The sequence below is a fragment of the Monodelphis domestica genome, chromosome 1 (genome assembly GCF_027887165.1).
Source record: "Monodelphis domestica isolate mMonDom1 chromosome 1, mMonDom1.pri, whole genome shotgun sequence".
Classification (NCBI taxonomy): Eukaryota; Metazoa; Chordata; class Mammalia; order Didelphimorphia; family Didelphidae; genus Monodelphis; species Monodelphis domestica.
Window position 1 is genome coordinate 716,349,235 of NC_077227.1, and position 27,643 is coordinate 716,376,877.

The window sequence follows — 27,643 nt, forward strand, 5'->3', positions numbered from 1 at the left end:
ACATTCTTACCCCTCCTCTCATCTTCTACTGGGTGGACTCAGAAGGGGCATATCTTAGATACCAAAATATTGACAGAGTATAAAAAAATGAAGCATGGCACATTTAATCCTCCAAGGTCAGTCTTGGTAACTTTCATAATCATTTCTGTCATCTCAATATGGTTTTAAACTCTTTGAACTTTTTTTGCTTTATTCAGATAAGTATGATAGATAGAATGTGGAAGAAGAAAGCAAAACTATTTGCTTCAGTACTTGGAAACTCCTAAGGAAAATGGCTCCAAAACAGCAGCAAATGAGAAATTCTGGCCTAAACAGAATTCATTTCCAATCTGGAATTCTGGTAACATAAGCATCAAATCTAACAGACTTACTGTCTGTTATGAACAGAGTCTCTTGACCAAAATGAATTCTTTATAATTCACTGCAGGCCATTTATTACCTTAAATGCATTACACTATGGCATGTATAATTTCAGGAACATCCTGGAGAGTGCCTTCCAGGATCATTCGTTAATGGTCCTAGAATGTCAGATGATTTCATTTAGACACTGCAGACAAGCTAATTTTTTAAAGTTCGTGTTTGTCCTACCAAAGTAAAAATAACTTCTCTTTTATGCAGCTACCTCTGGCATTGGTAATGTCTCTTCTCATCTTTTTGTTAGAGTAACACAATAAAGAAGGAAAAATGGGGCGAGGGTGCTCTGTTGTTTCATATAATGAATGCTCATTTCAGTCAGTCAGTCAATAAACATTTATTAAGTACTTACTATGCACCAAACACTGTGTTAAGTGATGATGATATTTTTTAAAAGGCAAAAGGAAGTCCCTGCCCTCAAGGAGCTTATAGTCTAATGAGGGAAGACTGCAAGCAAACAAATATGTACAAACAAACCACACATATAGGACGATAAAGAGGAAATAATCAACAGAAGAAGGGCATTAGGATTAAGAAGGGTTGGGAATTCTTTGAGTGAATTACACAAACAAATAATGCATACATGTATAAGGGCACCCAATGAGCAACAAGCAATTGATGTCATTTTCATTAAAACATACGCTATAAACAAATGCTGTGTGCCATTGAGCTGCAAGTAAATAAGTATTAAGTCTCTACTATGTGGCAGGAGCTGTCCGAGGTTCTGGGAATAGGAATGGAATTGATGTTTGCTGTCACTCAAATATAAATATAAACAAATACACTAAACTGTATGTGAGGATGCCTGCCAACAGTAACAAATGACTCAGATTTAAAATGCAATATCATCTATGTCTTTATTTATTTTGTTAAATATTTCTTCATTACATTTTAATCTGAGAGGATGGTAAGGGGGGGTCTGGAGAGTGTTATGGGCCACCTGAAGCCCAATGGTCCAGTGTTTAATCTCTCTGCAATGAAGGAAATAATCCTTACAAATGCAATAAGCTTATCCTCTAACCAGTGAGAGAAGGACATATAGAAGTTATATATTGAATAAATACAAAATCCTTAATTACAAGGTAGTTTGATCAGCACACTAGCAATTTGATGATCAGGAAAGACCTCTAAAAGAAGGTGGTATGAAGGCTGCCAAGAGATAAGATGAAGATGAGAGAAAAGCAGAGAAAATGTCAATTTGACTGTGGTGCACCATGGGAAAGGAAGTAATGAGACTGGAAAATAGGTAGGGGCAAGATGGGCAAAGGCCTTTAAAAACTATACAGAAGAATTTCTATTTAATTATATAGGCAATAGGTGTAATATAATAATGTACAATATATTATAATGTTTTAATAATAATCTAATAATCATATCCATTATTGGAAAACCAAAATACTAAGATCATTGTCACTTTGGTAACTAAGTCTTTGCTTCACTTCCTGCCACCAAATCAATAAGGGTTTAATTTATATTTTGAAACAGCAGGCAGAATGGTTATATCTCCCTCTCACTGAATCAGCAAAAAAAAAAGAGAGGGTGGATTGCCCATTTTAAAATGTCTTCTTGATGGCACTGTGCCATGGAACTATGCAGATGAAAATGATGTGCACATCTTGCCTCTTGCCACTTCCCCAATACCTAATTTAATTGCTCTTTTATTCAGTTTACTGCATCATAACAAATTTTTATTTTATTTTATAAAATTTCCTTATAAAGGAAACCATCTGTTTATAGAAATCTTATAAATATGTGTGCAACTATATACTATAATACTCTTTATTATATATAATCTTATTTAAATTGGAGGAGGAATTTTATATTAAGGTCACTCATAATATCTTTTAGTGGGTTTAGCCATTTATTCTGACACAGGTACTTAATAAATGTTTATTGACTGGCTATCAACTGGGGAAACTAGTAAAATGATAATGAATAATAATGAAAAGTGATAAAGCAAGCACTTGAAATAACTCAATCCTGAACTTTGTAGCAAGCTGCTGACCATGAAAGATGGGTAATGGGTAATGAAAATGACATCATCATCGATTCTGAGGCAGCTAGGTAGTGCATTGAATAGAATGCGGGGCCTGGAGTTTGGAAGACCTGAGATCAAATATAACCTCAGTCACTTACTAGCTGGGTGAGTCCAGGCAAGTCACTTAACCTCTGTTGGCCTCACTTCCTCATTGATAAAATGGGGATAATAATAGCACCAGTGTTATTAAAAATATAAAATGAGATATTTGCAAAATCCTTTGCAAACGGGCTAAATAGCTAGAGATTATTGGATCTTTTTTAAATTCTGTCATTTGGTTTGCATATATCATGTATGTTATCATTCGTGGTGGGAAAATAGAAAGAAAAGAGGTTTCCATAAGAAGACCATGTTTTGAATCAAGCTGTGCTTCTTACTTGCTAAGGTGAATTTGGGAATATTATTTAACACTCTGAACTTCTGGATCCTCCTCCACAAAATGAGAGGGTTTCCCTAAATTATCACTAAGGTATCATCCATCCAGTTCTAAACTCAAAATTGTTTAGTGTTAAAATTGTTTTTTAAATCTGTTTTAGAATTGTAGGCTCCAAGAGGGCAGGGGCCATGTCAATTAATTTTCAATCTCCCTTGGTTCTCTCCCCTATTAGACTCTTAAAAATTTATTGAAGTCAGGAATATCCCATTTTTATTCATTACTTTTACTATTTGCATCCCTCTTGAAAAAAGTGAAAGCTTTTACTTTTTGTATTTGTTGGCAAGTCAGTAATAAATTGTCAAAAGAACTCAGGTGAATCTGGGTTGGGTATCATGATATAAGTGACTCGGGTATCATGATATAAGTGACTCCAGACAAGCAAATCAGCCAGTCTTAAGAACCAAAGTCAAGGCAGATCATCATCATCAGCAACCATGTCTCCATAGCTGTTCATGCAAACCCAAATGATTGCAGGTCAGATATAGACATGCTTGCATACTAGGAAAAGGAAACCTTTAATGTAGCAGGATATTGTGGGAAATACTTAGCTTCTTCCTTCTCCTCCCAGTATCCTGATGATTCAAGGGAAATTGGGTAAGATTTGGGGAAAGAAACCCACACATTTAGGTGAGATAGACATGTTAACCCCAAGATATGTTTGAGGGGAAAGGGAGATATTCTCATCACCTGGAACCCCTTTCTCTGAGACCTGAAGTCTGTGTAACTTTAGAGCAAGGGAGAAACTCATTGTTTGATACTACATCCTGGCCTAGTGACCAGGAAAGCACCTGAAGGTATTTGTATCAATGGATCAATGTGATCATTGGATTTCATCTTGCCTTAGTTTTCTTTGGGTGTTTGTCTTTTTTTTTTGTCTACTAAACAAATTAAGCATCATACTCATTATCCCACCCCACAGTGGAGAGGGAAAGTCTAGTTTCCAGTTTATAGAAAACTATTGGGAATATAAATGGATCAATAACCAGACAAATCAAAGGTAACTTTGCTTCTTGAATTTTTCTGCCTTGTTTTCTTTTCTCTGCTTACCCTCAAGATAGGAACAAAGATCAAGAAAAAAACAAGGAGTTAGTTCAAGATCAGCATCAAGGTGAAAAAAGGTAGTCAGCTCTAATTAAATCATTGGTATCTACTTATAGATCAAATTCCATTTGCTTCTTTATGCATGTATGTTTCATGTTTGTGTTTTGTGTTTGCTATTATTATGTTTCCTTCCTTAGTAGACAAAGGACCTTAACAGCTAGGGAAATCAAGGGAGATATTTGGAGATCAGGGAAAGGAAAAACAAAGTGTGTAAATATATACACACATGCTTAGAGATTGATCTTTGCCTCTAGCTATTGTTTTTCTAGCTGTATTAAGAAATGATAGAAATGTGTTAAATGGCAACTATGGTCAGCTGAGCAGATTTTAACATCCTAGCAGTCAGTCAATAAACATTTATTAAGCACCTGTCAGGCACTGTGCTAACCTCTGAGGATACAAAAAGAGACAAAAGATACTCCTGCCATTAAGGAGCTTTCACTCTAATAGAGGAGACAACATGCAAACAAATATTTACAAAACAAGCTATCTCGAGAGGATATATAGGAAATAAATATAAGAGGCAAAGCACTGGAATTAAGTTCAGTGGAGAAGGCTTTCTATATAAAGTGGGAATAAATGTGCTCAAAATGCAAGTTGGTCTGTTTCCCAAAGGAGAAAGTGAAGGGCTGAAGGAATAAATGAATCTCTTTTATATAGATCAACACAAAAGGATTTTAAAACACATTTTTTTAAAATTCATATTTACTACTAAAAAGGCATTTAATGAGTTTTAGGTTATCAGGTATAATGAAGTGTTCCCTGAAGGAATGGAAGAAGTTGTTTGTGAAGAAAACAAAGAAGGGAATGGGGGTGGGGGATGTGAAACTGCAAAAGGTAATTCCCAGCTGAGTCAGGAAGGCAAAGAATAAGAAAATACTATGTATACAAGGAAAAGGTGGGGGAATCCACCTATAATTAATAAGCCTTTCTTAAGCTATGCTAAGCTCTAGGAAATTAAAGAAAGACAAAACAAATTGTCTTTGCCTTTAGAGGGTTCAAAATCCAGCCTGCTAAATACTGAGAGCTAAGGAATAAGAATGAAGAATTTCTATAGAGGAGAAAGTTGGAAAAAGCAAAGCTCTTTTGTTTCAAGAAATAACTGCAGATTGTGCCATGAGGTGAGAACTTTCCAGTTATGGTCAAAGGAAAAGGGAACAAGTCATGATAGTTGTTCAGGTAGCTAATTATGGCCCTTACTAAAGGCCTAGGAAAGAAGCAAGGACTAGAAATATTGGAAGTCATGATGTGGATTAAGAACAGGTTTAGTGGTTATAAAATGAAGAAAAAGGTTAAGATCAAATAAAGGAATATGTGGGTCTCCATTAGTGCCAGAACCCTGCCACCTGGCCCTGCTCTCCATGATCTAGAGTCTTCTATAATGCTCCAAAGGCCATCCCCAGAACCAAATTCACCTCCCTTGCTTCATAACCCAACTCTTGGCTCTAGCAATGGGCCTCCCAAGGCCTCAAGGGACCCACCATCACCAAAACTAGAGTTTTAAATAGTCTATTCACCTGTTCCTCCTTCCCCCTGAACCCCAAAAGACCTCTCTCCAGCCACCAGTACACATTCTTCAATGGTTGGCATCCTCTCTTATCCAAGTGACTCTGAAGGCCTTACTCTGCTTGTACCAATTCCAACTACCTGTTTCTTCACTCTCACCTCCCTCAACTATACCACTCAAAAGTCCCATTTCTTGATCTCTCTCTCTCATTCACTTAGCTTTCTGGAATGTCTACTTCGGAACTTACAACTGCTTTCATCTTTAAATTTTTCTTTTTCTATTCTTCCAATCTTCTAACAATAATTGAGATCTGGCTCCTTCCTGACAGAACAGAATCCTTAAACATCCTTTCCACCACTAACTCATACCCCTTTATTCACTGGCCATGATGGGGGAATTGGAATATTCCTTGGTCACCACTGCCACTTCTATAGCACCCTGATCAGCAAATGATGGAAATACTGGCCTAATAAAAAGATATGGCCATGAAGGACAACAGGTTAGAATATAAATCATTTTGAAATCTTAAATAGAAGAATAATTAAAGATTATGAGCAGCAGCAGCTCATAAAATGAAGAAAAGCAGTGAAGGGGGGAAGACCAATTTAAAGAAAACTTGGTGAGAGATGTAACTAAGTAAATGCAGTGTAAGAGCATTTACAAATGAAAACAAACAGAAGAAAAGTGTATAAGAGATATACCCAATATGTGGGGAATATGGAAAAATTGGGACACCAATGCACTTTTGGTAGAATTGTGAACTGGTCCAGCCATTCTGGAGAGCAATTTGGAACTATGCCCAAAGGGCTATAAAACTTTGACCTAGTAATACCACTACAAAGTCTGTACCCCTGAAGAAATCTAAAAAAAGGGAAAAGGAACTTTTTTGCACAAAAATATTAGCAGTAACTCTTTTCATAGTGGCAGAAAATTGGAAATGGAGGGGGTGCTCATCAATTGGGGAATGAATAAACAAGTTGTATATGATTGTGGTAGTATACTATCATGCTATAAGAAAATACAAGAAAAGAATTATTTCACTTGCAGAACTTGAAGACTGTATATATTAACAGCAATATTTTAAGGATGATCAACTGTGAAAGTCTTAGCTACTCTAGTCAAGACAATGAACCCAGAGGTCTCATGATGAAATATCCACCTCTAGAGAAAAAAACTGGTGAACTCTAGGTGCAGTTTGAAGCATTTTTATTTTCTTTTGCTTTTCCTGGGTTTTTTTGTTTATGTGTGTTTTCTTTTGCAACATGGCTAACATGGAAATGTTTCATATGACTTCATATGTATAATCATTATCATATTACTTGCCATTACAAGGGATAGAGATGGGGCAGAAAGGATGGAGAAAATCTGGAATTTGAAATAAAAAAGTTTAAGCAGCATATGTGCTTGTGGGTTGCTTAATATTCAGATATGACTCATGGGTAGTATAGCTATAGTCTAAAGTCTACCTCACCCATTAGAGAGGGCTGTGGCTTCACCAACAGTAGATTAGATCAAGAGAGGGGTAGAAAAGTACTAAAACAGCCATGGCTGGGCAATCCATACTCTACTCTTCAAGAGTACAATAGGGATAGAATCATATCTATTTGCCACCTCTCAAATGTTTCTGGTCTTTTCCAAAAGCTACTTCCCTGATCACTCTTAAGGGGTTACAAATAGTGAATAGCAAGTAAACTCACTTATCCAAGCAGAAAAGCAAATTAAAATCAGAGAAGTTCAATAGCTTCAAATATACCAGAAAATCCATAAGAATAAATGAGTATTTTTATCTAGGAACAAAGTAAAGATCTTTGCTCAAACCAAGAGAAAGGGAATGATCTCAACCACAGGAAGTTTATTCTCATCAGTCTCCAAGATTTCAGGCCCTTAAAAGTCAAGAAACATATCTAGGGCTAGCTCCTATGCATGGTCCACAGTTGAGAAAGCTTCAGTCTGCCATTTAAAGTCTTTCTCCACTACTCCCCTGGAGTTCCTTTTTCCATTTGTCTCTCCTGAAGTATGTCCAGAGCCAACTACTGAGTTACTTACTGCAGTCCCTTACACAGTTACTTACCATTCTTTCTGTCAACTAGCAATCACAACTCCCTTTTTATCAATCAAAAACACCACCCTAGGCTTGGTTGGAATCCAGTTTATGAATGGAAATGACAAACAAATATTTTATAACGCTTTTCCTCAACAAAGACAACAAAGCCACAACACTTGAACTTGGATATGACAGTACAAGATGTAAAGGTATAAAAAGTAGAATAGATAGAAGATAGAAGTGGTAGAAATGGAATTAAACAAGGAAAACACATAAGACTAAGAATACAAAAGGGAGATATATGAAAAATTATGCAATAGTGAGGATATTGAGGAAATAATTCACATAGTATCTGAAGGAAAACATATCAAAAGCATGGAAAATAACTTATTAGTGCTAGTAAAAGGTGACCAAGAGAATATCACAAGCCACCTATTTATATTACTTTCATACCTATATAAATGTAACATGGGTAATCAGGGGAGTTCCCCTGATCTTTTGTACTGGGGAGTTCCCAACCCAAAGGACATTCATGGGAATGAGTCCGTGTTTTTGTCTTGATAAAAGGCAGCATGGGTAAAGGCTTCTGGTTGGTCAAAGTGCATCTTTATTACTAGAAATTAAATAAAAGAAGATGGTAACACACCAAGCAGATTTTTGAGAAAGATGACTCTTCCCTCCTTCTCCTCTTCTTCCTCCTCCCCCCTATCTATCTTTCTTTTCTTCTCCTCCTTCCTTGTCCTTTTCCTCATCCTCCTCTACCCTCCCCCCTCTACCCACTCTTTCTCTATCATCCACCCCCACCATGCTCTTTCATAAGTTTCTGAGGAATCAAATGGCCTCTTCCTAGGACTTCCACTATGAAACAGGGAAGTATTTCCTCTCTCCCAAAAGCAATGTTGACTGCACTGACATGGCAGCAAGAAGTTGCACAATGTTTTAGACAAGTGGATGAATTTCAATCTTCCTCTTTGGAGGAAAAATCCAAATCAAAAATCATAGATCTATCAAATAAGTAGATACTGTATTTTGAGTAAAAGACCTAAGGAATAAAATCCCTCTAGAAGTTCAAGTTGAAGCATCAATATATAGGACAAAAATACCACAAAAAGAAAAAAAATTAGAAAATGTAGAAAAAAATAAGAACTTTAAAGTGGTTAAGAAAAATACAAGATGAGAAATAAACAATTAAGAAAACTTTAAAATAATAATCAGACTAAAAACATTAATGGCTATTTCATGGAATAGAATTATAAGCATAGATCAAAAGATTTTAAAAGTTAAATTTAAGAACAAATCCAGGACAACCCAAATGAAAACTGCCTTAAAAGATATTGGGGGGGGGAAGATTTAGAAGACAAAGCAAGAAATATTGGAGTAACTAAAATCTCAGAAAGATATTGAAATTTTCTAAAAGCTAGATACTGGATTCAAGCACTTAATGTTTTCTAAAATGAACAGGATCAGGAAACATTTTGTTAAAAAAATACAAAGAACACTAGCAAGGAGAAATCTTCACTATGATTCATCAAGGCTTACAATCATACAACTTAAGAATTATAAAGACAAGATGAAAAAATCATCCAAGCATCAAGAAAGGAAAGAAATGTGCAAAGAAATATCAATAGTACAACAATGGACTTTTCAAAAACAACAAAGGAAAAATATCAAAGTTGAATAAAATAGACAAATGTCTTTTTAAAACCCTCTTTTTTTGGACCACATATCTAAGGATATTCTTTACTATAAATTCTTTTCCTAATTCCTTGTTATGTGTTCAGTCTATTTATATTTACCAAGTCCCTCTATCTTAATTCTTCAGAGATGTATTCCAGAGTCATACAAAACCAGCAGAACACTGGTTTAAAAAACAATGGAATATTAAGTGGGGATTGACTGAATAAATCATGGTATTTAGAGGTAATGAAATATAATGGCACTATCAGAAATAATGAAATGGAAACCCAGGATGACTTTTATAAACTGATGCAGAACAAAGTGAGCAGCCAAAGAATTCATCACCACATGTCTAATTCACTGGCCATGACCCTATCAGTACTTAGCAAGGACAGTCACTGGACAAAAGACTGAATTTGTTTACCAAGAATGATAAAATCTTAATACATAAAAGATCTGAAGAACTGTGTTAAAAATTCACATAAAATTAACTTTTAATCCACAATGGAAAAATTATCAGAGGACAGGAACAGAAGATTTTCAAAGAGGGAAATACAAATTGTTTATAACAATTTTAAAATGCTCAACCCCACTAAAATCACTAATATAAAGATGCATTAAGGGGAACAATTTTGAGGTTCTACCTCAACAAATTTGCAAAAAGAATTGAAAGCAATGACTCAAAATTAATATGGATTTTTGAGGAAGAGTGGCTAAAATGTCCATATCCTTTGACTCAAAGAGTCTACTAATAGGCACATATGCCAAGAAGGTTGATGACAGAAAGTTTCTTTATATACCAAAATATTCCTAGCACTTTTGTGATAGCAAAGAAATTGAAAACAATGTAGATGCCCATCTACTGATGACTGGCTAAATAAACTAATAAATGAAGGCAAAGAAATATTATCATGTCATAGTAATAATATTTATATTGCATTTTGAGGTTTTCAAAGTACTTTATATTCTCTCATTTGATCCTCACACAATCCTGGGAGGTAGGTGCTATTATTATCCCAATTTTGCAGATGAGGAAACTGAGGCAAATCTTAAGTGACTTGTTATGGATTACACAGGTAATAAATATTTAAGGACAGATTTGAAATTGGTTCTTCCTGAATCAAGATTCAGGGTTCTATCCATAGCACCACATAGCAGAAATTATAAACATATAGATGTGAATTTGAATAAATTATGTTGATAAAGAATTAATCAAAGCATGTGAAGACTTAGTAAAGCAATCAGGAACAGGAAAATACTATATATAGCTACCACAGTGTATAAGGAAAAGAAGAAAAAATGATACAATACTTTTCAATTAAGTCTGTGAATCAATGGGGCAGCTAGGTGGCATTGATAGATAGAGCATTGGGTTTGGAATAAGGAAGACTCATCTTCAAGAGTTCAGATCTGGCCTGACAATTACTAGCTGTGTGGTCCTGGGCAAGTCACTTAACACTGTTTGCCTCAGTTTGTTCATCTATAAAATGAACTGGAGGAGAAAATGGCAAACCATTCCAGTATCTTTTGTCAAGAAAATTCCTAATGGGGACACAGAATAATGACTGAACAATGATAACAAAAACAGCAACAACAAAAACTCTTCAATTATATTAAGTAAGCTCTACCTTGGGAAAGAGCTGAGAAAATGTCACTCTCTTGCCTCTTTACTGAGATAAGGGACTATAGGTATGAAAGTTATCTCAAATAGGAGTGAATTGGTTTCGTTGAACTGATTTTTTTTTCCTTTCCTTTTGAAATCCTCTTTTCCCTCTCCCTCTGTTTCTCTCTGGACATCCTCCTCCACTGCCACTGTGTCTTTCTCCTCCTCCCAATTCAGACTTCTGTCCCTGGACTCTGAAAGGGAGCTTCCATCCTATTTTTCATAGAAAGGACTCACTATACTCTCTCCTGACCAGCTGCAAACCAAGTTGCTCCCATTAGAAATTTAGCTCCTTGTGGGCTCAGCCTGTGCTTATCACAGCATCTGGTATACAGTAAGAGCTTAATAAATGTTTTTAATGGGGGAAGCTGGGTGACTCAGTGGATTGAGAGCCAGGCTCAGAGATGGGAGGTCCTGAGTTCAAATTTGGCCTCAGTCACTTCCTAGCTGTTTGACTCTTGGCAAGTCCCTTGACCCCCATTGCCTAGCCCTTACCACTCTTATGCCTTAAAACCAATATCCAGTATTGATTCTAAGACAGAAGGTAAGGGTTTAAATAAAAAAATAAAAATAAAAAAATAAATGTTTTTCATTAGTTCATTAGTGAATGAAGCTATACAGATCCCTTGGGGAAAACTTGTTCATATGGGAACATTGTTCTTTCTGTTATTCTCATCTGGGGTCTATTAGTTTTCATTGAAATAAATACATTTTTATTTCTTAGAATTCTGCAACCTTTGTCTGAGTGTGGACAATGAGTCAGAAAAATGAAATAAGTCTGTAATTATATAGGTGTTTCTTTATGTCATGGGAAAGCCACTAATACACGAGTTACATTCATTATTTTTTTTAATTTTGAGGACATGAATCAAAAAATAAGTTCAGGGTAAAGATGGGGTTGTTAGAGGATGTTCTTTCTCAAATAAATTCAGAAAAGCTTCTGGATTTAACTGGGATTAACTCCAAATGAGGCTAAATTAAGAACAATTTTTAAATTAAGGGCTTATTCTAAGAGTTCTAATTTGAATTAACTCTTAAAATAAGACATCAGTGAAGGGAAAATGTCTAGAATTCCATTAATAAAACTAGTCATATCCAAACCTCTGTTCAAAGACCTCAGACTCAAATTCCACAATGTTACCATCCCACAACCTATGACACAACATATTCCATTCTGCATTTAAGTTATTTGATGTTTGAATTGCATCTCTCTTTAGATCATATACTACTGAGGACATTTTTCATCCTTGTGTCCCTTAGAGGTTAGCATCTTCCTCAGCACAAAATAGATTAACAAATGCTTATTGAATTTAATTGGGGCTTTTTGTATTATTTTAATCAGCAGTCTTAGGATAAGGGACTGTCAGTCTTAATCTATACCCAGCCTCTAGGGGGCCATAATTCACAGAAACAAATTTTTCAGCCCTGTTTTCAGAATTCTGAATCCTCTCTTGTGGCTATAGTTTAATGTAACAATGCCCTTTCATTTAAAATGTCAAATAGAATTATTCTAATTCACATCCAGACTGTCATAACCAAAAGCAGCAATCAAAACCAATAGAGGATGATACACAGCTATTAGAACAATTAGAGAGGTTCAGAAGACTTGGATTTCAACCCCTCTAACATATTCCGGCTTTTTTACTTTGACCAAGTCATCTATCTCTCTAGGCTATGAGGTGATGAGTAGGGTCTGACTTGAATTGGTCAGGAGAGTTTTCTCACTGTAAGTTCTTTGTACTAAAGCAATCACAAGTCTGATCCAACAACATTTGGTGGGGGGAGGAGATGAAGAAAAGGAGGGTTGCATTGCAATACACTTGAACGGGTTGGCACATAACACAGCAATTTTTCTTCTTTCCATTACTGGAGTGGCAAGTACTGCTGGGGAAATTCCTAGGGAGTTGCTTTAATAGAAACTATTCAAAACAGGAAAAATGATTGAATAAATAATACATTGCCCAGCCAGATCAATGTCTAATACAACTTGGTAAATTATCTGTATTTCCACCCCTCCAATATCGTCAACATTACAATCGACACTCAGACAAATGGGAGCTCTCAAAGAGACCAGAGAAGGTCAAAGCATCTAGTTCAGTTCTACTTTTGACTACCAAAGGCTAGGCTGAAATGACTTGCTCAGGACTGTGCAGCTTTGGTTTATCCTGTGTCCAATATTCTTATCCCAACAACATGACAGCTGCATAGGATAAATAGGGCTCACTCCTGGGGTCATTGTGAAAATGGAGTGCTAAAGCATTTATCTAGTGCTCTTCAATATTCAAAGCACTACATAAATACTGGTTATTATTAGTATTGTTGTTAGTATTATTTTCTTCTCTACCTTTTTATCCCCACAAGATTCAGGAAAGTAGAAATTTCATGTGCAGAAAAGATAAGGAAACACAGATGTAGGTTAAGTAAGATGATTTCACAAACAAGAAGAATTGCTGTCAAGTGGTTGATTTATTTTGAATTTTACAAAGTTCTTCTCTTCCAAAATTCTTTTCCCAACATGGTGGTGGTTGTTGTCCTTCATATTCAAAAAAGAACCAAACTGATATCACTGGTGATGTCTTGTGACTCTTGAATAAATTGGATTTAAATAAGGCAGAGTTGGACAAAGTCCTAACCTTGGTCTTTCTTCCTGAGACATCAAAGTCCAGTGGGAAGGCAAAAGTCAGAATCACTGGTGATGGCCTGGGATGCAATGGATGACCTTGGAGCCTTCCACGTGTGACCAATCTTTAAGCACCAGCTTCAATGGCCATTGGAACAAATTGTTCTCATCTACCCATTCCACTGAAAGGAGTCTTACTTTGCTTAGGGTGAGCAAGCCACACACACACACACACAAACTCACTGGTGGATTTGAGGTCTATCAGTTACCCCTCAATTTGTTTTAGCCTCGCTGACAACATGGTTTACCAGGATGTGGCCACTACGCATACTGCAGCTTCTTGGAGCCACAGGTGAAAGCTGGTGGACACCAGAAGAGGAAAGAAGCCCTGAAAAAGTCTCACCCTCATACCAGAGGTGCTAGTTTTCCTTGTACACTCCAAAAGCAATACATATACAACAAAGATGTCTAATGCTGTACTCCTAGAATAGGACCCAACCCAGATTAAAATATAATGAGAAATATTTTTTAAAATAAATAAGTATACGATAGAATATAGATAATATTAGTGTGTGGTTTTATACAGCCAGCCAAAATCCTTATACTCTATAATTCAGGAGCAGTTAGTCTATAAAAACCATTGAGCACAGGGCCTGAAGTCAAGAAGACCTGAGTTCAAATCTAGCCTCAGACATATACTTGCTGTATGACCCTGGACAAGTCACTTCACCTCTGTCTACCTCAGTTTTCTACACTATAAAATGGGGATAATAGTAGTATCTACTTCCCAGGGGTGTTATAAAAATAAAAAAGATAATATAGTCTTGGAATATAGTAATAAATGTTTGTTCCATCCCTTTCCTTATTTCTGATTTCATGGATCTATGATTTCATCAATGTTGATACCAACAGAAATCACAGTCCCTTTACAACTTGGTAGAGAATATCCAAGAATTACTAGGACAGAAAATTTCACAATCCTGAGAGCAGGGACTCTTTCTTTCTATTGTGTCTGACACATAGTAAATATATGCTTGTTTTCATGTTATAAATGTTGTTATAAATGCTTGTTGATGGATTAATTTGGCCTAGGGACAAGAGTCTCTGAACACAGCTTAACTGGTTCTTGAGACCAACCATCACCATTGGTCCATGCTCAAAGCCTTTCCAGGATCTGTCAGAATAGGACGGAGGGTCCTCTGGAATAGGCTCTGAGAACCCAGTGACACCTTTCTGCCATGACAAGTCATCAGTGTAGGGCAAGAATAGAGAACAGTGATTATTCCTTAGAAAAACACCTTTGGTGCTAAGTCACAATATTGTTGATTAAAATATACTGGATACCAAAAGGAATACCTCTCCTTATGTGCCTATTGTTACTAAATCCATCACAGGTCAAACTCCATACCTTCTGCCCTTTCAAATTTAAGGGAAACTGGCAGCAGGAAATAAAAGAAATGCACAAGAATAAGTGTGCCTAAAACAAAACAACACCATAGTTCCAAAACAAGACAAAAGTCATTCCAGGTAAATTTGGTTCTCATTTGTCCATAACTAATAAAAAGCAGTTTTGACCCATTATTCAGAATTATTCACCTTTACCTAATTACTTGATAAGTCATCCTTGCTGGGAAAATAACATGCCCATGTATTTAAGTTCACTTTGGGTCCAAAGAAGAAAAAAGCTGAGGATTAGTGACCCAAAACTGAACTACTGGTTAAATTTAGGGACTAATTTTTGGAGGGCAGTGTCCCTCACCACAAATAAAGGTTTTGTGTAGATAAGTAATTTAACCTGCTGGTCTATGCCTCTGAGCATAATTAGCCAGCTGCGCCCTCATAATAAGGTGCAGATGGTTAATTACACTGGCAAATAACCACTTGTTTGTGGGTGCAAAAGAAAAATTGTACCTAGAAACATGGGAGTAAGCTTGGGTACATTCCTTGTGTGCTTGCAGAAGGCTCACATCTTTAGGGTCTCTGCCATAACGCCTCTCCAGGAGCAAGCAGCCTAGGGGCACAGCCTAGCTCCAGCCTAAAGCTTTTGGTCTTCATTTAAAAACACGTACCCACCACCACCACCCTCCCACCCCCACCACTTCAAGCACTCCATATGGAGGCAAACCAGACTCCTAGCTGTACCCTGCACCCTTACATCCATCTCTGGCTTCTGTGGATTTGCTCCAACCATTCCCTCCCCTAGAACAAAATATTACCACCTCCTCTGTGAAGCTTTCTCTGATTTCCCTCAATTCTTTTGGAACTCTCTCCCTTGTCAAATTATTTTGTACTTCATTGTACATGCAGATTTTTATCCAATTAATAGAATATAAATTCCTTGAAGTTTTATATTATCTCATTTTCTCTCCCCCCCACCCTTTTCTCTATATTTCACTCATAGTAAAGGTTTGGGCAAACTAGGTGGCACAGTGAATAGAGCCCTGGTGTGGGAGTCAGGACTACTTGAGTTCAAATCTGACCTCAGACACTTCCCAGCTGTGTGACCCTGAGCCAGGCACTTAACTCCCACTGCCTAGCCCTTATCACTCTTCTGCCTTAGAACCAATACTTAGTATTGATTCTAAGATGGAAGGTAAGGGTTAAAAAAAACTTCCATGGAGTTTTCTCTGGATTCGGAAAGAGCATGAATCTGATACCACACATACATGAGCTTATCATAATTTGCACAAAAGGTCCAAAATGCCCTGCTTTGAGCCAATCTAGTCACATAGCTCTTTTGTGGCAAGAACAAGATTTGATGAAACAGGGACCAGAAATGTGGGATGTAGAAAACCAGTTCTTGGGTAGTTTTTAGCCAGCTGCAAAACTGACAACATGGCAGAGGTCAGGTTATAGGGTATACAATGACTGGTATAGAAGACGGTATGTATTAACAATCATGCTTTGGGTCTTATATAGCACCTTTCCTCTGAAGGACTCAGTGTGTTACAAAATTCTATTCAGTGTAATTGGGTGTTAGGGAGTAGGAAATAACTTCCAATGGGTTTTAATTACTAAGAACATATTATCTTTTTAGAAACCATCTGTGTAATTGCTATTACAAACAGTGGCATAAAACACAAAAATGATAAACAATAGATTCAAAAATTCAAACACTACTCTCATTTTCCCCTGTGAATCTGTTGTTTTAACCTAACCTAGCTATGTCGGGAAATAGTACATTGCCTTTTCTCTACTCTGTAATATTTTATAATTTAGCTACTGTCAGCCTACAATTTATTATACAATCTTACTCTGGTACAGCTGAGGTTATTAATTAGGATTCTTAGATTATATCCCCTTGTTATTCCTTTTTATTAAACTTCAATTCTTTCTGACAGTGACATGGATCAGATATCAATAGGAATGAAATATAAAAAGTCCTTCTTTTTCCATTTCCCAACTAAGTCTTTGAGGATGCATTTAATATTCATCCTCCATCATTAATTACCCAGAAAATTTTTCAGCATTTGCAATGATGTAATTTTTGGCTTTCATGAACCCAAGTTTCTGCTTTCTTGATTTTGAAATATGTTTACCACAATGTTGTTATTAAAAACTACAAGTGTTATTAATAATTTGAGGCTTGAATAAAATAGGTTAACCTTGAAATTAATTTTAATTAAGCATTTCAATTTCCCCCAAATCAATGAGGAAGGGGGCAGCTGGGTGGCTCAGTGAATTGAGAGTCAGGCCCAGAGATGGGAGATCCTAGGTTCAAATATGGCCTCAGACACTTCCTAGCTGTGTAACCCTGGGCAAGTCACTTGACCCCCATTGCCTAGCCCTTACCACTCTTCTGCCTTGGAACCAATACACAGTATTGCTTCCAAGAAAGAAGGTAAGGGTTTAAAAAAATCAATTAGGAAGACTTGGACAGAATATTTGATAAGAACAAGCCAGGAACACCACACATCTAATGCTAGTTTGAGGCCCCCAACACCTCTGGCCTTCTAATGTGTCAAACAGCCTATTCTCTATAAATTCCAATCCATCCTCCACTCAGTTGCTAACGTGATTTTTCCAAAGTGCAAGTCTAATGATTCCACCATCTTTCCAGCTCCCTTACTCATTAGGCTCCATGGCTCCCTATTAGCTATAGGATCAAATATGAGTCCTCTGGCTCTTCCTAACCTAGCTCCTTCCCACAATGAAGGTCTTACTTGACCTTTTCCCCATTCTCCCACATACACTCTACAATCATTGACACTGACTTATTTGCTATTCCTTACATCCAACACTCCAAATTCCTGGCTTCCATGACTGCCTTCAACAATGAGTCTGCTGGTTCAGAAAAGGCTCAGAGGGCTGCCCTTCAGTGTTTCATTGAGGATTGGGAGACAGCAACCATGGACTCTGACACAAAAGGCTTTGTGATCTGTGTTTATGGAATAAATGTCCAACAGATAAAATCACAGGTTCTTTTTAGCACTGAAGCAAATACATGCAGGGATGGCCTTCCAAAAATAATACAGAAAACTTAACAAATGAACTGCTCTTCCATGCTATTTCAGGGCTCTAGTCTAGTCTACAATTCTGAAAACTAAGATAATTTAAATCCTCATTTGAGCCAAGAAGCTGGCTAAGTTTTTAAAATGAAATTATTGCAGAAGTTTTCATATGTCTCACTTTATCTGCCATCTCTTACAAGTTTAATTCTGGTAGGAAAGGACTCTGAAATTATTTTCACTTAATTTCCAATGCAATTAAAAATCTAGAATGATGATCCTTTAAGTAGAGAATGACCAAATAAAATCTGATGTCATCATTAACCCTAAAGTAGAGAGATGTCCTAAAAATTCTCAAAATTAAATTTATAACCCTCTGTGAATTTTAAAAACTACTCAGACTATACTTTAGAAGATTTTATTTAGCTATTCCCTTATTGTAACAATGGAGATACTTGGTCTAACAAGAATCAGGAATGTTTTGGGAACTTTTAAAATTACTCCACCCTAATTAGACATACTTTAGGGGAAGACTCCTGATTGAACAATGAACTCATATCTTATAGTGAAGCTAGAACCTTAAACTAAGTCTGTTTTTAGATCTAATACAAAAAGGTGTTAAGTACCTGTAAAGGTTAAATTAATCACAAAAAGGTCAAGTAACTCACAAAAGGCAAGCTTAACAAAGAAGTGTGAAGTACTCAAAAGATATAATCTAACCAGAGAAGGTGAGAACTAAATAATGGTGATAACTAAGAATGGGCAGTCCTGGAAAAAAGTGTCTACTGTGATTGGTAGACATGAAAATTTAAGGGAGGTGACATAAGAGAAATTTTCTTTAAAAGGAGGGATAAAAAGTCAGTTCAGGAGAAGTCAGTTCAGAGTGGAATTGGAGTTCTGAACTCAGTTCAGGAAACTGAGTTCAGTGGAGGACTGGAAGACAGCGTGGAAGATGGGCTCGTGGTGAGTGATAAGACTGACTCCCTTTCCCTTAGGCTCAGAGAGGCCACTTTGGCCAAGGCCTTTAACTACTGCCTGGCTCAGCCTGAGCCAGAGCAGTTTAAATTAATTCCTTCTCTCTCTATTAATTAAAATCTCCATAATTCCCAGTTGACTTGGGTATTTTATTATTTGGAAAACATCCCTGGTGACCAATTATTTAGATTTCAGTTAAAACACTAAAATTATCCTTTTACCTCATTTGAGGATAATATCTTCAAAATATCTTCTCTACAAAATATCTGGGTTCAGACTAGTGATTCCATTAATGAGACTCTAAGCATGGAAACTCCCACCAGTATGGAAATCAGCAACTCATCTCTAGTTTAGCATCTTAGAGCATTGCGTGGGGTATTATGAGCTTAAGTGAATTAACTATGGCAACATAGATGTCAAGTCAGGACTTGAACCAAGGTCTCTATCAAGTACACCATTCTATGTATTGGTCCCTTGTAATGATGCTAATTGTATAGTCCTTTGGTTTTTCTTGAGTGGTTTGCACAATAACCTCTTCAGGTTATTATAGATCTCATTTAGGAATCTCTGTAGTATTCCCCCAAACCCCTCACCACTACCACCAACCCCCCAAATAATATTTAACAAACTAACTCCCGACCATTTCAAGAAGTATGTCTATTCTACAATTTAGAAAATTAAGGTATTTCAAATCCTCATAGAAGCTAAGAAATTGGCTAGATTTTTCAAATAAATTATTGCAGAAGTTTTCATATGCATTATTTGGTGATGTCATCAGTACAATGTCATGCAAATAAGACACTCTGGAGGATCTCATTATCTTTAAGGAATCCCTCTTCAGTCTAAACTCTGAGATGGGTCTTCTTAGTACAAAGGTGAGCATCTTTAGTGAACATACATCTCTATATTTTATTCCTAGCTTGATATAAATGATACAAGGGTCATCAAACAAGGTTATTTCTGTTGTTATAACTGTCAAGAAAACTAGCATATTTTTGGCATGTGTACAAGACACTCAGTCTTGAAAGCAGCACATTGATCTGCTGACTCAAATGCTCTTTTTCAGTTAATAAAAAATAAATACAGTGTGATCCTATTATCTAAAATTTCAGTCAGCCCTATGATGGTGAAGATGTGATCTACTATGAAAAACTTCTTGGAAAAGCCTACTTTTCTTCATTCCTTTCCTTTTCCCCCTCTTTCCACCTTCTGGTTCTCACTGAGATCTAGTTCTGCCCCAATAACATAGTCTCCCTAGTCACCCTCTTCAGCATTGATTGTGCTTTCACTGATCCAATGACTCATTGGGGTAGTTGAGGGAGTTGGACTTCTCCTTTCTTCCCAATTTCCACATCCAAGCTCTTACCATCACTTAGTCATCCCTTCTCTGTTCGGGTTTGATCACTTTATACTTACCACCTCATCAAAGTTCTGGTAGCTATTACCTACTAACTCAAAATATTCCCCCTTTTCCCTCAATGAGGTTGATACCTAGCTTATAGTCTTTCTTTCTTCTTCAACTCCTGCCCTCAAACTAGAGAACTTCAATATACACATTAACACTCCCTTCAATCACCCCAATCTCCCAGTTCTTCAATTTAATAATTTCCCATAATCTCTTTCTCCATCCCATCTCAGGCCCACACGGCAATGGTTATATACTTGGATCTTACCATCACCCACAAATATTTCACTTATATGTTCATGAGTTTTGAAATTCCCTCTACCTTTGAACCCTAAATACTGTTCTTCATCTTCACCAAGAACTCCAGTCCCTCCATTCTTGTTATTTCCCAGAAGATCACCCCAGTACTGTCTGTGTTCCCCCTTCTTCCCTATTTTGGACCCTTGGTGAACCAGTTCAATTTTCTACCGTTCTCTTCTCCCAAGTCCCTTGCCCTCTTATAATATCATTGAGCCTGCCTTGCCAAGTCTCAGCCTTGGATTATTCTCACCAACTATTGTCTTCACTTTCATACTCATATGCTACTGAACAAAGAAAGAGAAATCATAAAACCATGCAGACAGGATCCACTACATATTTATGTCACATAATTTCATCTTGGCCATAACAATGGTAAAGCAATCCTTTTACACCTCCCTAATTGAGTCACTATCTCATTCACCACAATTGCATTTCCAAGTATTTTTTTATCCTTCCACAAACCTTCCATGCTTCCCTCTCTCCACCTTCTCAGCTACAAACCTTGCCTCATATTTTATCAAAAAAAAAAAAGCCATTTGCTAAGAGTTCTTTCTTCTCCCTCCTTAATCTTATCTCAGATGTCACTATATTCTCCTCTATTTTCGTCTTACATAAAGAGGTGCTTTTTCTCTCTGTATTTTTGTATACAAGTGATGTGATTCCACCCTGTATTTTCTAACAGATTTTTTCTGTTATCATCTCTACTATCTATCCTCAATCTCTGTTACTGGAATTTTCCCTTTGGCCTGGAACTATACCCTTATCTCTCCAATCCACAAAACTCTCACTTTCCATCCAACCCCCCTACTTATCACCCCATATGTCTTCTTTCTCATGGACAAAACTCCTTGAGAAGGCCATCTACAATCAATAGCTCCACTTCCTTTTCTCTAATCCTCTCACTTCCTATGGTCTTGCTTCCCACCTCATCATTCAACCAAAACACCTCTTGTTTTGCATCCTTAAAAGCCATCCAGTTCACTATTTTACTGAGTCCCTTATAAAGTTTAAACTGTTTTTCCCCTTCTACTGCTTATTTTCTGAGCAGATATTATTACTCTACTATCATCCCTCTCTGTAAACTTTTATAAATAACTTTGTATTCTGAATTGATGTTGCCCTTGGATGCTATATATCTCAGATTGGCAATCTAAGAAAAGGTTTACTAATTAGGGTAGTTTTTAGGTTCTTTTGATTTCCTAATTTTGGTCATTGATTTGCATCAATTATCTGAAGCAATTATAATTGGTGTCTATGTTCTGTCCTCTATCCATTTCCATTTTTTTGGTACCAACAGCTTATTTAAATAAGTTGGAGTCATTTAATTATCAGCCAATTCTCTTTTCATTTTCATTCTTTCTCCCAGTTTTATATTTATTTTTATTTTTATTCTAACAAGTTGGTGACCTGAATATATACAGAAAGAAATTACTTCCTCATCAGTAGTCATTTCCTATCTGTCAAAATGTAATAAAATTCATTCCTTTGTATGTTACTCAATGTTTATCATGAGAGCTCACCATATTTAGCGGCTCCTGATTCTATCACTAAAGAGTATTAATGATGAATAGGTTCTCTGTAATCTATATTTGGCCTATCTCTTCCTTATTCCTGAACTTTATTTAAAATTCAATTTTATTTTCCAAATTAGTTCTCTTCTCTCTCACTCCCCAACCATTAAGCAAGAAAATAAAAATCTATTACAGACATGTACAATCATGCAAAATAAATCCTAGATTAGGCATGTCCAAAAAAAATTTTTAAAGGAAAGAAAAGAAACTGAATAACATATCTTCCACCTGCACTCTGGCATGCTCCTAGATGTCAAGAAAAAAGTTGGATAGTTCCCAGCATATCAGGTGGACTACTTTTGATCAATTGATAAGAAGACAAGGACAAGTATACCACAGGATAGTCAGGCATAAATGGGTTGACATCTGCATTGTCAGAGGATATATTCATATAAATGAAATCCTAGATTTGTTTAAGTATGATTATAATTCTGCCTACATTCCATTGTAGGGGTGAAATTGATTACTCTTTTCAGGTTCCCAAAATACAATCATTAAAATTCCTATAATACTATTAGATTCATCTGGATGACAAGCTTTATTTCCTATGATTTTTCCCATTGTTAAAATATAAAACAATACATAATTCACCCTTCAATTTTTCCTTCAAACACAAACTTCCCCAACCTATTTTTCCCCATGATGAGTCACCTCCAATTTCTCCAATTCTCCATCTCCCAATATATTACTTTTGCTGGTCTCCCTTCTCTCTTTTGTCTCCCTTTACACTTGATCCTAAGCTTGACTGGTTTAACTGGACACCAAAAGTTAACCTTGAGTCTATGGAAATTTAACACTATCCTGAACTCCTTTTTTGGCACCTGTTAAGATTAAAATTAGTTTCTCTGCTAAAAGTATTACATTTTATGAGGTTTATTAAAGATTAAGAAATAAAGAAAATACAAAATAAGAAAGCACGAGTCTAGGAGGGCTGAAAAGCCCATTCAATTTCACTTACTACATCTTGAAACATGCGTGTGCTTAGAAGCGGAAGCAGGAAGAGGGGGTAGGTGGTATAGTCAGTTTAAATACCCCTTTTGTTCTCGCACTCAGGTGAGGACTCAGGGAGATTATAGGGCAATCTGGGAACTAGCAAGGACTTCTGGAGATTGAAGTCTGGGGTTCAAATCTCTTGGATTTGAAAGCAAAGGAACTTACTGCTGAACCTCCTAACTATAGCTCTCTAAAGCAATGGATGGAGTCCTCCCTATAATGCTTAGGGAGGCTATAATGGTGCTATGGGGGCATTCTAAAGAACACACCGGCCTCTTCTCCCAAGTAGGGAGTCCACAAAATCAGAAAGGCTCAAGAGAAGGACACCATGAGAAGTATAAACTGGAGTATGGGAAGTAGGGGTTCTGGCCTCAGAACCTTGGAGAGAGGAGGTGACTAGAGGAGTGCTAGTGAGCCTGTGGTGTGGCTCTGCAGCTGGCTCAGGGAGAGGTGGCTAGGGGACTGGCTAAGGGACCTTCAGGTACTGGCTGTGGCACAGTCATTTCAGCGAGGCTGCTGCTAAGGGAATGGCCAGCCACATGTCACTGGTGCCTTTTCACTCTCTGGTCCACTTTTTATCATTTGATAAATAATTATAAATTAAGAGACAGTCTCCAGAGAATTGCCCACTTATTCAACCACCATTCAAATTTTGACCCTCCACCATGTGCTTTCTTCATATACTTATATCCTGCTGAAAAAAAAAAAAACTTATGTAGCCATATCACCTAGGTTCCCTAAAGATTTATATTGATTTCAACTAGTTCCTCAATGCTGCCTTTTTATCCTTCCTAGATTATCACTTTCTCAATAAACATTACAAACTTTCTCCTCGCTCCTCAGACTTCCCAGATCACCTCTTCTCTCAAGAGTAAACTTGATCTACTCAATTGAGAAAATAGGAACTATGATTAACTCTCTCTTCTCCCCAACCCCATACCTCACAATTTCCCATCATCCTCCATTATCTTCTCCTTTCTTCCAATCTCTGATGGAGGTCTGGTCCTTCTTTTTGCCAAGGTCAACCCTGCCCTCTAGTTTATCTATTCTCAGTTCTTTCTCTCATCTGCAATCTATTATTTTTCTACTGTCTCCCTTTCCACCACCTACAAATGTGCCCAGCTCTCTTCTGATCGTAAAGCATTTTACTTAGCCTTGCTATCACCTAAACCTAGCATTTTATGTCTCCTCTCGTCAGAGCCAAATTTCCATTAAGTTTTATTTGTACTATTTGCTTCTATTTTTCTACTTCCCCCTCACTTGTCAATTTGTTTTCATATTGACTTCCAAGCCCACCTCTTAATTAAAACTGCTGGCTTTGAGATTACCAAAGAAATCATAACTGCTAAATGAAATGAACTTTCCTTGGTTTTCATCCTTCTTGATCATCATGTCTTATTTGAGACTGACAACCAAAATGTTTGAGTTCATTTAAGTCTTCTCAGGCTTTTCTGAAAGCATCCTGCTCATCATTTCTTATAGCACAGTAGTATTCCATCACAATTAGATATCACAACTTGTTCAGTCAAAATGCTCTCTGCCTCTTATTTGGTCATAAATTCTTCCCTTATCAATAAACCTGACAGGCAAAATATTTCATGCTCCCATAATTTGCTTATCACATCATTCTTTACATTTAAATCATGTACCCATTTTGATCTTATCTTAGTATATGGTATGAGATGTTGGCCCATACCCTTTTCCTGCCAAACTGTTTTCCAGTTTCCCCAGCATTTTTTTTTCAAATAGTGATTTCTTTCCCCAAACTATTAGATCTTTCGGTTTGTAAAACACCAGGCATCTTCTCTAAAAGATACCATGATAAGGAACTGTCCACCTCTCCAGGGGCAGCTCATTCCACTTTCCAGGAGCTTTCATTTTGGAAAGCATTTCTCCACATCTGCCTCTATACAATTTACCCATTACTCCTATTGTCCTGCTAGTACCAAGTCAAATAAGTCCAATTCATCTTTCAATTCTCTAAATAGTTGAAAAAATCTATCAAATCTCCCACCTAAAGGTTTTTCTTCTTTAAGCCACACATTCTATATCCATTCATTTAACCTTACAACACAGAGTAAACAATTACTAAATGAGAGCCCCAAACTGAACACTTTTAAAAGATAAATAAAATCTCCAATTGACCTTATAGAGTTTGGACCACATCAACTCATTCATTCCTTGCCCTGAAAAAGTTTCAATTTAGGGACTCAGTTTCTGCCCTAAAGGAGTTCCCACTCTCACTGAAGCATAAAACCTCATTTTTTAAAAAGACTTCAAAAATCACTCAGTGTAATCAAACTTGAGCAAGGTTATCCTCCATGACCTCTTAGGAAATGATTACCTAGCCCCAAATTGAACAGTTCCAGTGAAGTAGAACCCACTACTTCCCCCCAAAGCAACTCATTTGATTTTAAGGACAGCTCTAAATATTAGGAAATTTTTCCTTAAACAAAGTCTAAATTTGCCTCAGTAATGTGAACCCATTGCCTCTCTTGAGGCCTTCTGGGAACAAGTGGGATAAGTCTAATTCCTCTCCTATATATCATCTCCCAAATTACTTAAAGACAATTATTATACTCTACTAAGACGTCTCTCCTCTAAGTTGTACATCCTCGGTTTCTTCACCTGATTTTCTTATTTCATTGTTTCCATTGCCCAAACCAGTATTTGCCCTCCTCTGAACCCATTTCAGCTTGTCATTCAGAACTGAATACAGTAATCCTAAAGACCCTGGTACAATAGGATTATGGAAAACTTCTCTCATTTTGGACACTATGCCTCTAAGGACCCAAAACTAAATTTGGTTTCTTTTTTGGTTACCATATCACATCTGGGTCTTGTACTGAGTTTTCAATCCATAAGAAGGCCTTGATCTTTTTCTCATGCACAGCTGTATTCTACTGAGCTCTCCCATTATTATTACTTGCCCACTTATTGTTGTTTTGTTGTTCTTTAAAACCTTACCTTCCAACTTAGAATAAATACTGTATAGTAGTTCCAAAGTAGAAGAGTGGTAAGGGTTAAAAAAATGGGGTCAAGTGACCTTCCCAGGGTCATATTGCTAGGAAGTATCTGAGGTCACCTCCTTTTTCTAGGTCTGGCTCTCTATCCATTGAACCATTTCAGTTCAGTTGCCTCCATTGTGAGTGTGATTTTTTAATACCTGTATGCTTCTCTCACACACATTATATAGATTCTGCTCATCATTCTAACCTGCTAAACATTTTAGAAGCCTAACACCTGTTACAACCTGTTAGCCATCCCTAACAGCTTTGGTACCATCTAGATAACTATGTCATCTTGATAACCATGTTGTCTGTGCCTTTACCAACCAACCCCCTCCAAAAAATATAGAGTTAGCTAGGCTGTGTAGTGGGCAGTGTCAGACTTAAAACAGAAAGAACAGAGTTCCAGATCTGGTCTCAATCACTCTCTAAACAAGTCATTTAACCTCTAAGTACCCCAGTTTCCTCATCTGTAAAATGGGGACATAATAACACCTATCTCCTAGGGATGTTGTTAAGATCAAATGAGATAAAGTGCTTTGCAAACCTTGGTTTATTTACAAGGCACTAAGTTAAACAGAATGCTGGATTTAGAGAGGAGGAGAGTTAAAATCCCAGCTCGGCCACTTGCTAGCTGAGTGACGTTGAGCAAGTCACTTAGTTTACACACCTCTACCTCTCTACCACGTTTTCCAGGGCAACCTCTCAACACACACGAACACACACTTCCCCTTCTCATGGGCTAGACTTTTACTAAGTGCTAGGGATTTCAAAAACAAAAACAGCAACAACAACAAAAAAGGAACTCAACGAATTCCCATTTTAATCGGTCGGTAGACCCCTACCCAAGACACTGCTAAGCACAGAAAGACATTCTCAAGAATTGGGAGGGGAAAGGGAGGAGGGAGTCAGTTGGTAGTTCTCTGGCTGCGAGAGAGAAGCTGAGAAGTCAGGAAGACACCCGCCACTTTCCCTCCCGGCCGTCCGCGTCCACACGCCCATTTCTTAGCTCAGAACCCCCCACCCCGGTCCCCCAGACCCATCCTCCCCAGTCAGGACCCCGGATTCCGCGACCTTCCCACATCCTGAACTCACAAGCAACAGCAGGCGTCGAAGTTTAGGGGGGCGCCTGGGGCGGGAGAAGGGACGCAAGGGGTCCCTAAATCACTTCCCACCGCCTGGCAGCTCTGCTGCCTCACCAGGAGTCAGTTCTCCCCAGCTGTTGCTTGGAGTTGCCGGGGCAACCACGGGCCGCGCCCACAGCCCAGCAAGCCGCGCAGTGATTGGCGGAGACGGTCGTCCGGGGCAACCGCGGAGAAGCCCAAAGTGGAAATCTTGGAGACGGAGAACTCTTCGAGGTGGGTGTCTGGGTTCTCCTCCCCGACGCCATCCCTCAACGCATGATGTATTTATATAACTCTTAATGTATAGACACATTATATA

At 37.4% G+C, this 27,643-nt stretch overlaps 1 protein-coding gene across 5 annotated transcripts in view; it reads right to left on the reverse strand.

The window, feature by feature from the left end:
* The window catches only part of HYDIN (HYDIN axonemal central pair apparatus protein), a 451,163-nt gene extending 423,730 nt beyond the window's left edge, over positions 1 to 27,433 (reverse strand). For all 5 annotated transcript variants that reach the window (XR_008917906.1, XM_056824703.1, XM_056824709.1 and 2 more), the window contains exon 1: positions 27,296 to 27,433. The gene's annotated coding sequence lies outside the window, so the exon portion shown is untranslated. The remainder of the gene's footprint in view (positions 1 to 27,295) is intronic.
* Positions 27,434 to 27,643: the final 210 nt, after the last annotated feature.